Source organism: Rhinopithecus bieti, unplaced genomic scaffold, assembly GCF_001698545.2.
Source record: "Rhinopithecus bieti isolate Rb0 unplaced genomic scaffold, ASM169854v2 scaffold_28547, whole genome shotgun sequence".
Classification (NCBI taxonomy): domain Eukaryota; kingdom Metazoa; phylum Chordata; class Mammalia; order Primates; family Cercopithecidae; genus Rhinopithecus; species Rhinopithecus bieti.
This window is the reverse complement of record NW_016813480.1, coordinates 1290475-1305648: the sequence shown is the minus strand read 5'-3', so window position 1 is coordinate 1305648 and position 15174 is coordinate 1290475. Positions and strand designations below refer to the sequence as shown.

The following is a 15174-nucleotide window of genomic DNA, read 5'->3' as shown; positions in this document are numbered from 1 at the left end:
TTCCAAAGTAAGTGATCCAAACAAGTGAGGCAGAAGCTGCAAGGTCTTTTTATAACCTAACCTCTGAAGTCACACAGTCATTTCCTCAATATCTTATTAGCTACATGGATCACCGGGTGGTGAGAATCATTGGGGACCATCTTAGAGGCTGGTCATCACAGTAATGAATGTGCGTTAAGAACTAATTTGTTGCTAGTTTCTAAGGATCATGTCTGCGAGTCAGGATTCCCAATCCAGAGACAATGGCCCTGATGGTATGAAGCCCGAAGGTGTCATCGAGAGTAACTGGCATGAGATTGTTGACAGCTTTGATGACATGAACCTCTCAGAGTCCCTTCATCATGGCATCTACCATTAGATGCCATCTACCATTAGATACCAAGGTAGAGCAAGCCATCCTACCTTGTATCAAGGGTTATGATGTGATCGCTCAAGCCCAATCTGGCACTGGGAAAATGGCCACATTTTCCATATCAATTCTGCAGCAGATTGAATTAGATCTAAAAGCCACCCAGGCCTTGGTCCTCGCACCCACTCGAGAATTGGCTCAGCAGACACAGAAGGTGGTCATGGCACTAGGAGACTACATGGATGCCTCCTGTCACACCTGTATCGGGGGCACCAACGTTAGTGCTGAGGTGCAGAAACTGCAGATGGAAGCTCCCCATATCATCGTGGGGACCCCTGGCCGTGTGTTTGATATGCTTAACCAGAGATACCTGTCTCCCAAATACATCAAGATGTTTGTACTGGACAAAGCCAATGAAATGTTAAGCCATGGATTCAAGGACCAGATCTATGACATATTCCAAAAGCTCCACAGCAACACCCAGGTAGTTTTGCCGTCAGCTACAATGCCTTCTGATGTGCTTGAGGTGACCAAGGACCGACCCCATCGGTTCTTGGATTCCTGTCAAGAAGGAAGAGTTGACCCTGGAGGGTGTCCGCCAATTCTACATCAACGTAGAACGAGAAGAGGGGAAGCTGGACACACTGGACTTGTATGAAACCCTGACCATCACCCAGGCAGTCGTCTTCCTCAACACCCAAAGGAAGGTGGACTGGCTCACCGAGAAGATGCGTCCTCGAGATTTCACTGTCTCGGCCATGCATGGAGATATGGACCAAAAAGAACGAGACATGATCATGAGGGAGTTTGGTTCTGGCTCTAGCAGAGTTTTGATTACCACTGACCTGTTGGCCAGAGGCATTGATGTGTAGCAGGTTTCTTTAGTCATCAACTATGACCTTCCCACCAACAGGGAAAACATTTCCACAGAATGAGCCCAGGTGGACAGTTTGGCCGTAAAGGTGTGGCTATTAACATGGTGACAGAAGAAGACAAGAGGACTCTTCAAGACATCGAGACCTTCTACAGCACCTCCATTGAGGAAATGCCCCTCAATGTTGCTGACCTCTTCTGAGGGGCTGTCCTGTTTCCTAGCCCCAGCCAGAGTTCAGTCTTGGCGGGAGCTGAGGAGCAGCAGGGGTGGGGGAGGGAAGGAAGCCAAGGGATGGACATTTTGTCATTTTTTTTCTTTGAACAAATGTCACTTTTGAGGCAAAAAAAAGAATGAATTTTTCCAAAAGAAAAAGTTGCTCATATGGAGAGCATAAAACACACTGTAGCATATATTCTATAAAATATGGTATGGTAGATTGTTATACTGATGGTCCTCAATACATCACATCTCCCTGAACTCATCTCCTTGCATAGTTCCCTCTCACATTGATGCTCGGTTTGGCGGTGTGACTTGCTTCAATCAGTGAGATATTGGCAAGACTGATGCAAGCAGAGGCTTGAAAAGCAACTTACAATGGGACCTACTCTCTCCAGCTGGTAGGGATTCTTCCTTCAATACGTCAACAGCCCAAGCTAGCCTCCTAGAGGGCGAAAGAACACATGGAGGGAGACTCAGCCAGCCCAGCCATCCTAGCCAAGACCTGGCCACATGATTGAGTGCTACCAACACCGCTCAGAGCACAGATCAGCTGTCCTAGCTTAGCACGGTCCAAATTACTAACCCATAAATTAGTGAGCAAATGAATAGCTGCTTCAAGCCACTGTGTTTTGAAATCAGGGGTAGGTAAATGGTGTTACTGTTGCTTGTGTTTCCCTCTCCATGACCCTCACCCTCACTGCTGCCTGCCAGGCCAGGTAGTGGTTGTGAGGGAGGAGGATCTGGGAGAAGACCTGGCCGATGACAGAAATAGCCTCATCAGGAATAAACTCACTCCATCTGTACATCCCGATGGTCCTATCAGTTGCTAATAATCAAAAGCCAAAAGCCTTTCACTGTGAACTTAATGGAATCTTCTCTAAAACCCTTTCCACGTACCTGAACACTACCTGGGTCACTGCTGTAGGCTATAAAAGAACTTTACGAGCCCAGCTATGTGCAGAGAAAGAGACCCTTTAAATACTTTTTAGCCCATATATGCTAGCCTGTTATCTTTCCTCAAAGCAATCCATTCTCACCCACATATAGGAAAGAATTGAGTCCCAAACTCATTCTTATGACCATATAATTTTTCTCTATGAAAATATTACTCAGCTCCTTCATGGGGTTGGGGGAGGGGAATGGGATGTCTCGACCCATTTCATTGCACTTGCTATCGTTCTTGATAGATGAGTACCTAAATGAAAGTACTCACCTATTATCAATAGGGCATATGTATTGAGCTAGTGGTTTAATAGAAGAGATGGATTTTTGCTGCTATCCTCTCTCCTTTGTGATCAACACATGTATGTAGAGAAAGCTCTGAGGACTTTATTCTAAGCAAGTGTGGTGAACAGTAACACCTGCCACTTGGGCTTAGGGAGGCATCAAGAAACAGAAAATCAGACAGACATGATTTGCATAATGGTTCCAGCATTTAGGGTTTGATTTTGGGCAAGCTACTGAACCTCTCTGAGTCTCATGTAGAAAATGAGGCCGAAGCTATGTTCCTCACTGGGTTCAGGCAAGAATCCCTAAGGTGCTGTGTTTAAATCAGGGCCCATGATAAATGGTCTTAGTATCTGTTGGGCTCACTCCACTTTCCCTTTAGTCACCATATGCATTGTGGGAGCTAAAGGCATCACTTCAGTTCTGATGTTTTATGTGACCACAGGCCAGAACCCAAGAAAAAACAGAACATGATTATTGGTGGCTATAATCAAGAATGAAAGGATCCCTTATTCTAGAAGTTTGCAGTGTCAGATGGAGCTCACTGATTCAGACTGACAGCTACAACTGGGCAAACCAGCCCGAGACAAATAACAAATGTGTTAATTAGTGAAATGTAATGAATAAAGAAATGGTGCAAGAGTTTTTGGTGTGGTTGTGTGACGAATGACCCGTGCATGGCAGGTCCAGACAGGATGGGTTTTAGGGGTGGGGGAAGGAGAGAACCATCATCCTGGTCCCAGTTTACTGGGAAAGGTTCTGTGAGCGAAGTGTGATTTTAGAATTATTTGAATATTGGTAGGAGGGAGCTTTTGGAGTGAAGTGGGTGTTCCAGGTAGAGGGTGTGGCCTGAGACATATTTCAAGGGACAGTCAGAGTAGAAGGAAGCAAATGCCAAGCCACACACGATATAATTCAAAATCAGTAATGAAGGAGCAAATCACAGACGGGGTCTGTGACTTTCTGGAAAGTTGGCAAATTGAGTCTTTCAGAAATGCACAAATATGTTTCCTCTAACATGGGTATCAGTTCAGTTGAGGGCCCAGATTTAGAGTGAGGTGCAGGGGGCTTGGAGCCCTTACAAAGGGGACCAGCAGTTGAGGCCTGCATGCGGAAAAGACAAAAGGATGGGGCTAGTTTGCTGGGGACAGCACATGGCGTAGGAGAGACCTGGTGCCTCCTTATTTTCTCCATGATGGCTCTGGAAAACATGGAGTCGCTTCTTCCGCTCCTGTGAATGGCAGAGTGGAAGAAGACTTCAGCGTCAGCAGAAGAATCTAGAAGAGACAAGGAAAAATCAGTGTCTCATATGACATGCAACAAAAGCACAGTTTAATCAGAGGCCCAAGAAATTTCAATCCTAGGAGTTCTTTCCAGACAGGAGAAATCCGCTCTGTCTTCATGCCTCATTTGTTCATAATCCCTCAGTTTATGACATTCAGTAAATGGACATTTATAAGATCCAAATTCATAATACAGACTATCACCTTAGCATACTCAACACCCAAGGATTTGCCATGATATATTGTTCAGGTCCCCTGGAGCTTAAACTTTCAGGAAAACCGGCTCCCTCCCCCTGGAATTTTCTTTTCTTTTCTTTTTTTTTTTTTTTTTTTTTGTGGCGGAGTCTCGCTCTGTCACCCAGACTGGAGTGCAGTGGCCAGATCTCAGCTCACTGCAAGCTCCGCCTCCCGGGTTTACGCCATTCTCCTGCCTCAGCCTCCCAAGTAGCTGGGACTACAGGTGCCCGCCACCTCGCCCGGCTAGTTTTGTATTTTAGTAGAGACGGGGTTTCACCATGTTAGCCAGGATGGTCTCGATCTCCTGACCTCGTGATCCGCCCATCTCGGCCTCCCAAAGTGCTGGGATTACAGGCTTGAGCCACCGCGCCTGGCCCCCCTGGAATTTTCTACTGGATTTCCCATAGACTCTGCTGCAGTTCTGCTCTCTCTTCCGCTCAGACAGATCTTTGCCTTTCTTCAAACCAGGAACTGCCTTCCAAGGGGGCTCACACAAACTACAACTGAGCTGCTGGAGAGACATGCCCCTATCACAGAATGTGGAGGAGGGAGATTGGAGGTGGACGGTGTCTGCAGCAGCTAGGAGCAAACATATTCACACTCACAATTTTGGGGGTCAATTCTTAAAATAGATTATATAGATGTTACGGCAGAGACTGCTGTATGTTCACCAAATTCTGTCTCTTTTTCCTCCCAGCATACAGTGAGTCGACGTTTTTCAGTTTATCTTGCAGCCAGTTGGAGCTGTATGGTGAATCTTGGGGATGCAGCCAGTGGGAGCTGTATGGTGAATCTTGGGGATGCAGCCAGTGGGAGCTGTATGGTGAATCTTGGGGAAGTAGGAATGATGTGTGCTGCTTCCAAGCCTGGCTCTTAAAAATACTCCTGCAAGATCCTCCATGTTCTCTCTCTTTCTTCCTTTGACTACTAGCCAGATCCAGAAGATCTAGTGAAGGACAGTAAGCCCTTGAGGACAGCAGACCTGACCATCTGGGTCTGGTCAGCAGCTAAGGGAAAAAAGAGGACTATAAAGCCCAAGGCGACAGAAGAGCCTCTAGCTGGAAGGATACTGAGACCTGAGTATGTGCATGGAACACCCCTTCCCCCACCAACTCACACGGGACTACCATAAGAGAAAAATAAACTTTGATTGTGTAGGGCCACTGAGGTGTAGGAGGCTGTTTGTTATAGTACTTGGTCTACCCTGGCTAATCCACACGGAGATTAGAGACCGCCTCCTGTCTGGGCTCTATACACCAGTGTGTGTTAAAATGGGTGCCTTAGGGGAAGGCGTAGCCAAGCGGCCTGAGCTATGAGGCCAGACATGATTAATGGAAATGAATAGATGTTTAAAGAAATGAGGGGTAGCATCAGGTGAAAAAGTAAGGTAACGCTTCAATATCTATTCCATGCCAAGAGAATTCACTATGGAAATAACATTATTTTCAACAAATGGTGCTAGGACAACTGAATATCCACATGCAAAAGAATAAAGTTGAATCTTTCCCTTACACTGTACATGAAAATTCCTCCAAATATATCATAGATCTAAATATAAAAGCTAAAACGACAAAACTCCTAGAAGAAAACAGGAGTAAGTCTTTGTGGACTTGGGTTAGGCAAAACCTTCTTAGATGTATAAGGCCGAAAGCACAACAACAAAAATAAACTGGACTTTCATCAAAATTAAAAACCTTTGTGATTCAAAGGACACAATCAAGAAAGTGAAGACAAGCCACACAACGGGAGAAAATAATTACAAATCATATATTTCATAAGCAACTTGAATCCAGAAGTGTTACAGCTCAACAATAAAAAAGACAACTCGATTTACAAATGAGCAAATAATTGGAATGAAAATTTCTCCGAAGAAGATATACAGATGGCCAACAAGCCCAGGAAAAGATGCTCTACATTACTAGTCATTAAGAAAATACAAATCAAAACTACAATGAAATACCATCTCACACCCACTAGGATGCCTAAAATAAAGAAATCAGATAACAAGTATTGGTGAGGGTGTAGAGAGATTGGAATCTTTGTACATTGCTGGTGGAAATGTAGAATGGTGCAGCCTCTTTGGAAAATATTTTGCAGTTCTTCAAATAGTTAAACACAGAGTTAGCATATTACCCCCGCAATTTCACTCCTAGGTAGGTGAATACGCAACATAAATGAAAACTTACACCCACAAAAAATCTTGTACATGAATATTCATAGCAACATTTATTCATAATAGTCAAAAAGTGGAAACAATCCAAATATCCATCAACTGATGAAAGGTAGTATATCCAACCACAGGAATATTATGCAGCAATAAAAAAGAATGAAGTATGTACTGACAAATGCTGCAACATGGATGAACCTTGAATACATTATGTTATGTGTAAGAAGTGGGCCAGAAAAGGCCATCTATTGTATGGTGCCATTTACACGAAATGTCCAGATAGACAAATCTCTGGAGACCAAAAGAAAGACTAGTGGTTGACTCATTCTTAGAAGGCAGAGGAGAGGAGAGGGAAGACTAGGGGGAAATGGGGAGTGACTGCTAATGGGCACAGGGTTTCTTTTTTTCTTTTTCCTTTTTTTTTTTTTTTTTTTTTTTTTTTTTTTTTGAGACAAGAGTCTCGCTGTGTTACCCAGGCTGCAGTGCGATGGCGCGATCTCAGCTCACTGCAACCTCTGCCACCCGGGTTCAAGCAATTCTCCTGCCTCAGACCGCAAGTAGCTGGGATTATAGGCATGAGCCACCATGCCTGGCTAATTTTTGTATTTTTAGTAGAAACAGGGTTTCACCGTGTTGGCCAGGCTGGTCTCCAACTCCCGACCTCAGGCGATCCGACTGCCTCAGCCTCCCAAAGTGCTGGGATTACAGGTGTGAGCCACTGCGCCCAGTCCCAAAGTGCTGGGATTACAGGTGTGAGCCGCTGCGCCCAGTCCCAGGGTTTCTTTTTAGGATGTTGAGCATATCCTAAAATTGATTGTGGTGTCAGCTGCACAATTCTGTGAATATACTAAAATTCATTGTACACTTTAAATGAGTGAATTATATGGTCTGTGAATTGTATCTTAATAAAGCCGTTAACAATCTTTTCTGAATTATTTTCTATTTCATTATATAATGAAATATTTCCAACTACAGAATGTCATAATGCCCCAGTACACAACAATTGTGCTGCAAATGAAGGGCCAGTATTATGGTCCAGCACACGTTGCTCAGGATAGCTGTCCTCAGAGGCCACCAAGCTGGACTGCCCACAGCACCCCAAGGCCCATGGAAACTTAAGCAAATCTATTCCTAAGAAACGTCTGAGGGTCTTTTGCAGTGATGTGCTGGTAACTGTTTAATTGCTGACTCTGGTGGGGGTGGGGGGAAAAAAAAAAAAAGGAAAGAAGCCAAAGCCCCGAACTGCAGCATTTACGGATTTCCCTAATGCAAGCACTCCCACCCTGGCCAATTTCAAGCTACCAACGTGAGGCCACTGAGCATAGGGTTGAGGAAGAGACAGCTGGTAAGATTCCATCTATAATATTGCCACCATACAGATTTAACAGATATAAGTAACCTCAAAAGCATAACAAATAGTAAAACAAGTAATAATTAGGAGTGTTGAGCATTGAACACTTCTATTTTTAATATGATTGATTTAATTGTAAGGTTGTATAATTTTTAGTAATGGATGTGTTTATCAGCCACTTGGTAAATTTCCTGAAAACTTAACAATTGGCTCTCATGAGCTGCTCTCCAGCGACCACTGGGTCTCTAAGTTTATTTCAGTCTGTGGCTGGTTACAGGAAGAGAAGGAACAAACGAGCAAAGTTGCTGTCTCTTCTTACACTCCCATGTCAAGCATGCCTTTCCCTTGAATCAACAGAACTCCGCTGCCTCCCTAATCCAGAACCAGGCAATTCCCGGAAGACTGTAAATTGATTGGGAGTTTCCTTTTTCTTCTTATTTAAATGAAATTTCTGGCTTTATGGTTCTACTCAGCATATTCACCTTCATCCCCTAATATTCTGCCCCATCCCAGGTCCATGCCCAAATAAAAATAACAAGGGAACAAGAAGAGGGCAGGCAGGGGCTCCAGCTCATTTAATACCTTCTGTATATTCTTCAGAAGGATGATGCTCAGGTCCCTTCGCTTCACAATCAATGAATTTTGAAGTTACGAGTCATTTGGCTTGAATCTATCACCTCCCCACCCAGAGTCAAACGAACCAAGAGTGGCAATTCCGTGCAAAGGGTCTGCAGACATTTTCAGGCTGTTGGCCCTAAAAGCTTGAGGTAATATGTTTAGAAGAGAATTCAGGTTTGTTTTGTTTGTCTCTTTGGTTTGTCAAAACAAATGGAACCTTTCAGTACAGAGCGAGGGCTGCTCAGGGCCTCCTAGGAAGACAAGGGTACAGAGGCCTCTCCCTTCTTCTCCTAGTGAGCTGGTGCCCATCCCGGATCCCCAGGGAGGATGAAGCAGTCCTACCTTGATGCCTCCAGAGCTCTTTGTTTACTTTTCCATTACTGCACTCAGTCAATAAATAACTTACTGAGAACCCAGTATGTGCTAGGTAGCTAGATATACTGTCATGACATGAACAAGTGTCCTCAGGGGCCCTGGAAGTCTATTGGGAGAGTTCATCACTTTGAAGCCTGGCTCCTCATGCACCTCACATACAGGTTGAAGTTGGCTACATGAGGAGTCCGTACCACACACCATGATGAGTTTCCAGAGCACTATCGTGGGTACTCAGAAAAGTTTGTTGAATGAATGAAATGGATCTATAGAGGAGGCTATTCCTTGGGCCCAGGTCTCTGAAAGCTCTTAATGAAAGATCTACCCTAAAGGCACCTGAAAGTCTTTAATCTCCCAGAATCCAGACACAAATATCCCAACTGAAATCTTCCCCATGACTTACTCACGTATCCTTAAGCCACAGATTGACTTCATAGCCACAGATCCGTGAATGAATACGTGAATCAGTAACTTAAGAGCAGCTTAAATTTCTGGGTCAGAGACACCCTGAAGAGAGAGCAAAGTGATTGTTTAAAAGACAAGTTAAGATTCCTGGAGGCTGCAGGAAGAAGGAGACTTCTGGGAGGGGGTCTATTTTCAACCAGCCATTGCATAAGAACTTAAGAAAAGGGTTTATTGTTGTTGTTGTTGTTAATTGAAAGAAAAAAGGGGAACCAAAGAATAGGTGGGTATTTTCCAAACCCTTTCAGCCATGCCCATATGTCATCTGCATCACTGTAAATATATGGGACACAAAGTCAAACACCCGTGAAGAGATGTGTAAACACTCAGAGCCCATGTACACACTCGCACATGTGCAGTCACCGATGACCTGGAGAACCACGGGGGTCTTTGGATTCTAACAAATGAGCTCTGGAAAAGAGAAAAGTATTTCATAGGCAACACTGAATAGCAATTTTACAGGCATAGTTAGTATAAACCCACTGGACTTTTATTAATTAGGTGCATTCTCTTGTAACACTTCAAATGATCTCCTTGATGTCTGATTTTGCACAAATCAAATGGGACCTGCCTATTTTGGAGCATAGGTTATCTGATGTAGTCTTTTTGTCTCCTTTTGTCTATACAAAAGACTTTTTGTGTCCTCCTTTTGTCTATAGAGAAATATTCTAGAAAGGTCGTTGTATGTGTCCTGTCCAAAGTCACTTTAAATCTAATAGGAAAAAATCAGAAAACAAGAATCTATCCATATAATGCATCACATGACTCTACAAACCACTAGATGACTATAGCAATAGTAACTGCTTCACTTGTACAAGGAAGTACTATCTTCATGGTCATTCAAGAGATGGAGCTTTAGGTACTGCAGCTCTGCGTCCATGGGATCACAGAATGAGTTAGAAGGCATCTTACAGGTCTCTTTTAGAGACAGGAGGGCTTAGATTAGAGGAGAGTTGAATATAGGGGACACTTCACAAAGTAAGCAAGGAGACTGAGTGTTATTGTATAGGCAAGGAAACTGAGGCCTGCAAAGATTTTGACACTCATGTGGGGTCCATCAGGATCCTTAATTAAATTAAATAGGTGTTTGCCTTTGCAAACCTACTCTCCATTTTTCTTCTGCTGTTTGTTCTAGGAGGCCAATCTGCATGGGCTACGTCAGTGGTTCTCAAAGTATGGTCCCCAGACCACCTCAGAACTTGTTAAAAACGCAGATTCTCAGGCCTCACCAGAACCTACTGAATCAGAAACATTGGGGTGGGGTCCAGCAATCTGTGTTGTACCATGCCTTCCAGGGAGTGCTGATGTGTGCTGATGTTAGAGAGCCCTGGACGACGTCAGACAGGCCGCTTAGCCACGGGCTTCCCTCTCGGCCTTGGCAGGTGAGGAACACTGGCAGGAGATCCCAGATAGGAGTGAGTTCAGGGTTGTTTTTTCTCCCAGGTTCGTTCCCTGTGGGATTGTCTAGGACTGGCTGCAGCAGGGCACCAGTGTCACTGTACTTCCCAAGGCAGCCACTGAACAATGTGGCCCCTTCCTTCCAGAGCCAGGACCCACTCCCTCTCCTCGCCCTGTAGGTCTGGGGATGGTAACAGTCCCAGTTACTTGCTCCAGAACACTGCTCTCTTCCTCATGGTTCCCCTACACTCCACTCTCATCTTGGTAAAGTGTTCCTAGATTTGGCCCTCCTCTAATTCTAATTTAGATGTGCCATCTGGGATATTCACCTGGTTCACATCCAGATAGAAAGTTGCTTGTCTGGGTCATGGGAATGGAGCATGGCGTGGCCCCACAAGACTTCTCTCAGATGGAATAAGAATCTATCTTATCCCAAATGGCCCTGGGATATTCTCAAATGCCATATTTATAGCAACAACTCATAAAACGTATTGATAACAAATATGACCATGACATTTATTGTGTCATTCCCAAGACAAAATGTATTTCTCCCCATAGATGGCCTATCTTGAGTTTATTTTTTTCTTCCTCTCCCCTCTCATTGGCAGGTACCATGTGGCAAATAACTTGGCTTGCCCTAGCTCAAGACCCTCTCCAAGAGCCCTGATTGGTCTTTATCTCCTAAACCCTTGGCTCACAAACTCTTTTCTCTTAAATCCACCCTGCTTCTTCTTGTTTGTTTTCATATTGTGATAAAATACACATACTCTACAGTTTACCATCTTGATTATCTTCAAGTGTACAGTTCAGTAGCATTAAGTACATTCACATTGTTGTGTTATCATCCACCACCATCCACCCACAGAACTCTTTTCCTCTCGTAAAACTGAAACTCTGTATCCATTCAACAACGCCTCACTTCCCCTCCCTAATCCCAGGCCCTGGGAACCACCATTCTACTTTCTGTCTCCATGTACTTGATGACTAAGTACCTCGATATGAGTGGAATCTACTGTATTTGTCTTTTGGTAACTGGCTAATTTAACTTTGCATCATATTCTCAAGGTTCATGCTTGGTGTAGCAAGTGTCCGAATTTCCTTGTAAGGGTGAATAATGTTTCATTGCATGCATGTATCCCATTTTGTTTATTCATTCATTGTTGATGGGTACTTGGGTTGGTCGCGTCACGTTTTAGCTATTATGAATAATGCTACTACAAACATGTGTGCACAAGTATCTCCCTGAGATTCTGCTTTCAATTATTTGGGGTATACACCTAGAAATGGAATTGCTAGATCATATGGTAGCTCTATTTTCAATTTTTCGAGGAACCGTCATACTGTTTCCTATAGTGGCTGCATCATTTTACATTCCCACCAACAGTGCGCATGAGTTCCAATTGCTCCACATCCTCACCAACACATGTTAATTATTTTTTATAGTAGCCATCCTAATGAGTGTGAAATGGTATCTCACCGTGGTTCCGTTTTTATAAATCTGCCAGGTTACAATGCTATTTCCTCCACCTAGGATGCCATCCCTATGTGCCTATTAAATATCTTGCCAGTTGAAATCAATCTCCTCCAGCTTCCTATTATTTTAACATGTTGTGCTTTTATTCTAACACCTACACCCCCTCCCTTATGCTCTCACTGTTTTTTTTTTTTTTTTTCATTTGCCTGTCTGCTCAATTTGGATGCAAGTTTGAGGACAGATGTCTTGGATTGTTCATCTTTATATCTCCCAGTGTGTGTTTAGCCCAAGGCAGTACACAGTGTAGTCTCTAAAATCCCAACTGACTTGAAACACTGAAGGCCATCCACTTAGTGGAAAACCCAAAACCAGACCCAGGTTTTGGGCCTCACTCTTAGTTCAGTGCTCTTTCTGCTGGTGAGGGACATGAGAACCACATTAAAAATAAACATGTGTCATGTTTGAAAAAGAGATGTGACTTCCTGATGTTGATTACTCACTTTCAATTTCTTCCTAACGTATTCACACACACACACAAACACCAACATTGTGCTTTCAAGCCCACAAAGTTCATGCTGTGGTCCACGAAGATCAGAGTAACGGGCTTTCTGGCAATCAGCTCTAAATTGGTGCCACATCCTGCACTAATGGCCCTGCCTTTAGACCAGATGGAGGCAGATGTTTTGTGGTTTTCCTCATTGTCGCTTGCGCTGGTGTGTTTTGTTTCCATCCTGATGTGTTTCAGTGCGCTTCCCCTCCTTTGAGGAATTAATGCGCATGTATTGTCTATCCTGATAAAGATGTCTGTGTTCTCACAGAAAATTCAGAAGCGAAATTAAAGGGCAGGAAGTCGATCTAGCCTGGTGTTAAAGTCTTTTGCGATAATGTAAGGAACTGGCCCAAGCATCTTCCATTCATCTCCCATTTTCCTTTAATCTGGGGAATGGGTTCATTCATTGTTTTGCATTCATGTTAACTCTTCAAGGTTTTATCCACAGGGCTTTCCCAGAGATTAGGATTCAGCCCCTGATCCAGTGGCCAACATCCTGCTGACAAGACTGCCATAAGCGCCAAAGACCACTCAGATCTTGAAGAAAGCAGCTCTTCTTATCACATCAGGGAAGAGGCCCCTGTTTGGCACTAAAGCACCAAGTGGGGTGTGGTGAGATCACAGGATAAAGGCTACTTCCTGTCTTCAGTCTCTTTGATTTCTTTAAAGACTCTCCAGAGGGAAGTAGATAGAGATGGAAAAGCCCACATTCTTCCTTTTAAAGGACTTCTCAGGGAACTCACCACTCTTAGCCGCTGTCCGGGTTTGAGTTAGTCATCTTACTGTTAGTTCCATACACCCTTTGAATAGGCCTGTGACTGTGTTAGAGGTCACACGGACAACCTAAAGAACTTGCATTCAACCGTTTCCTTCCTAATTGACATTGCTGGGCCTCAGTGGCAGGGCCATGTGTCAACAGCCAAAACATCTCCATTGTGTTCTTACTTGTAAGTTAATGAATCAATGGCTGTTGATTCTGGAGGCATATCTTGATCCTTTAGGTGGGTGCTCCTGCCCTCCCTGCCACCCTAATTTCCTGTCAGTGCTTGTCCCAGTGGGAATACCACACATCTCATCTCATCTGTGCCTTGGAGAGATAGGGCATAACAGGGATTTTCCAGGACTATGCTGCCATTTTCCATGAAAACTTCCAGGCGTTCCCTTATTAGGCATTACTTCCTTTGATCACCAGGCTCCCTCCTAGTCAGGGGTACTTTTCTCAGTCAATTTCAAGCCTCAAGGTCATAGATTCCTTCATAAAGACTTGCCTCTCATTGTAGCTGCTTCTTGCCCTCATTTCTGAGGACTAGACCCCAAGCCAAAAGACAAACATGGGGGGCGGTTGCCATCATTTGATTCAAAAATACACTGAAGTGGGAGTCCAATCTGAGAGTTAAGGTTTATTCTCTGTACCTTCATTCACTGGTGTGTCCATACCACTATAATAAGACCACCCCACCACCATGGGACAAAAAGAGGAGAGAGGCAATTATGGAACAGGGTTTAAGGGTAAAGGCTTTAGAATCACACTGCCCAGGCTCCCTACTTGTCTCTGCCATTGCTTGTGTGACCTCAGGCAAGTCTAAAAGTCAGTTTGTTCATCTGTAAAATGGAGATATCCCATTTAATCTCCATAACAATCATGTAAAGCTAATTCAGCTAAAACATTTAGTGAAGTATTAGGCACAGAGTAAGTAGAGGATGTTGTTTTTATCTCCTATGAAGTCATTAGTCACCTGAAAGAGTGCATATACATAACCTGGCATGGTTCTAAGAAGTCATTTCCAGAGCCCTCTTCCATAGGCAGCTTTGATCACTGGAGCATCAAGCAGTACCCGTCAGGTTTATTCTCAACCCCCCAAGTGTTTGCTATTCTTGTTTTACACATCCAGTTCCTCTGTTGCCCAAACCTACCCTTGTCCAGAGGCTCCCTGTCCACCCCATTCAGAATCTGATGACTGAAACTGCATCAGTGGGGAAGCTATTCTAAGATGTGAATTAATTCAGTTAGAGCATGTGCTGGCCCCAGGGTGAGACATTAAGTGCACAACCTTGAGCCAGGCAGACATGGTCTCTGACCTCAAGGAGCTTACGGTTTGGATTAGACAGTAGCATAGTTCCCTCTGCTTCAGCCACAGCAGCTTCTTTACCGTCTCCTGAATAGGTCAAGCACATTTCTGCCCCAGAGCCTTTGCAATAGCTGCTTCCACACTTGAACATTACGCTCCCAGACACCTTAAAGACATGTTCCCTCCATTCCTTCAAACCTCAAATCAAATGTTCTCTTGTTGTCATTTGTGGGATCTCCATGTGATGAGCCCCTGGTCAGCTGTGGCAGTGTTCTGGCTAAGTCACCTCTGAGGCTACACCTGTGTCTGCACCAGCATTCCTCCCGCATACTTCAGAAATGTCTCCTTGGCCATTGAAACCACCTCCACAATCTTCCTGTCTTCCCTGGAATCTCTTCAGTAAGAAAGGTGATTTCCCTGTGACCCCACCCTGACTAAGTATGTTCCACCCACGATGCATTCCCTCAAATACACCTTCCTTGTGGCTGGCACCAAGTGAATTGTCTGCTGTTTGCCCTTGGTTC

General features: G+C 44.2%; 1 pseudogene; it reads left to right on the top strand.

Annotated features, from left to right (window-relative positions):
* Nucleotides 1-208: 208 nt before the first annotated feature.
* Nucleotides 209-1309, top strand: LOC108512911 (eukaryotic initiation factor 4A-I-like; annotated as a pseudogene).
* Nucleotides 1310-15174: the final 13865 nt, after the last annotated feature.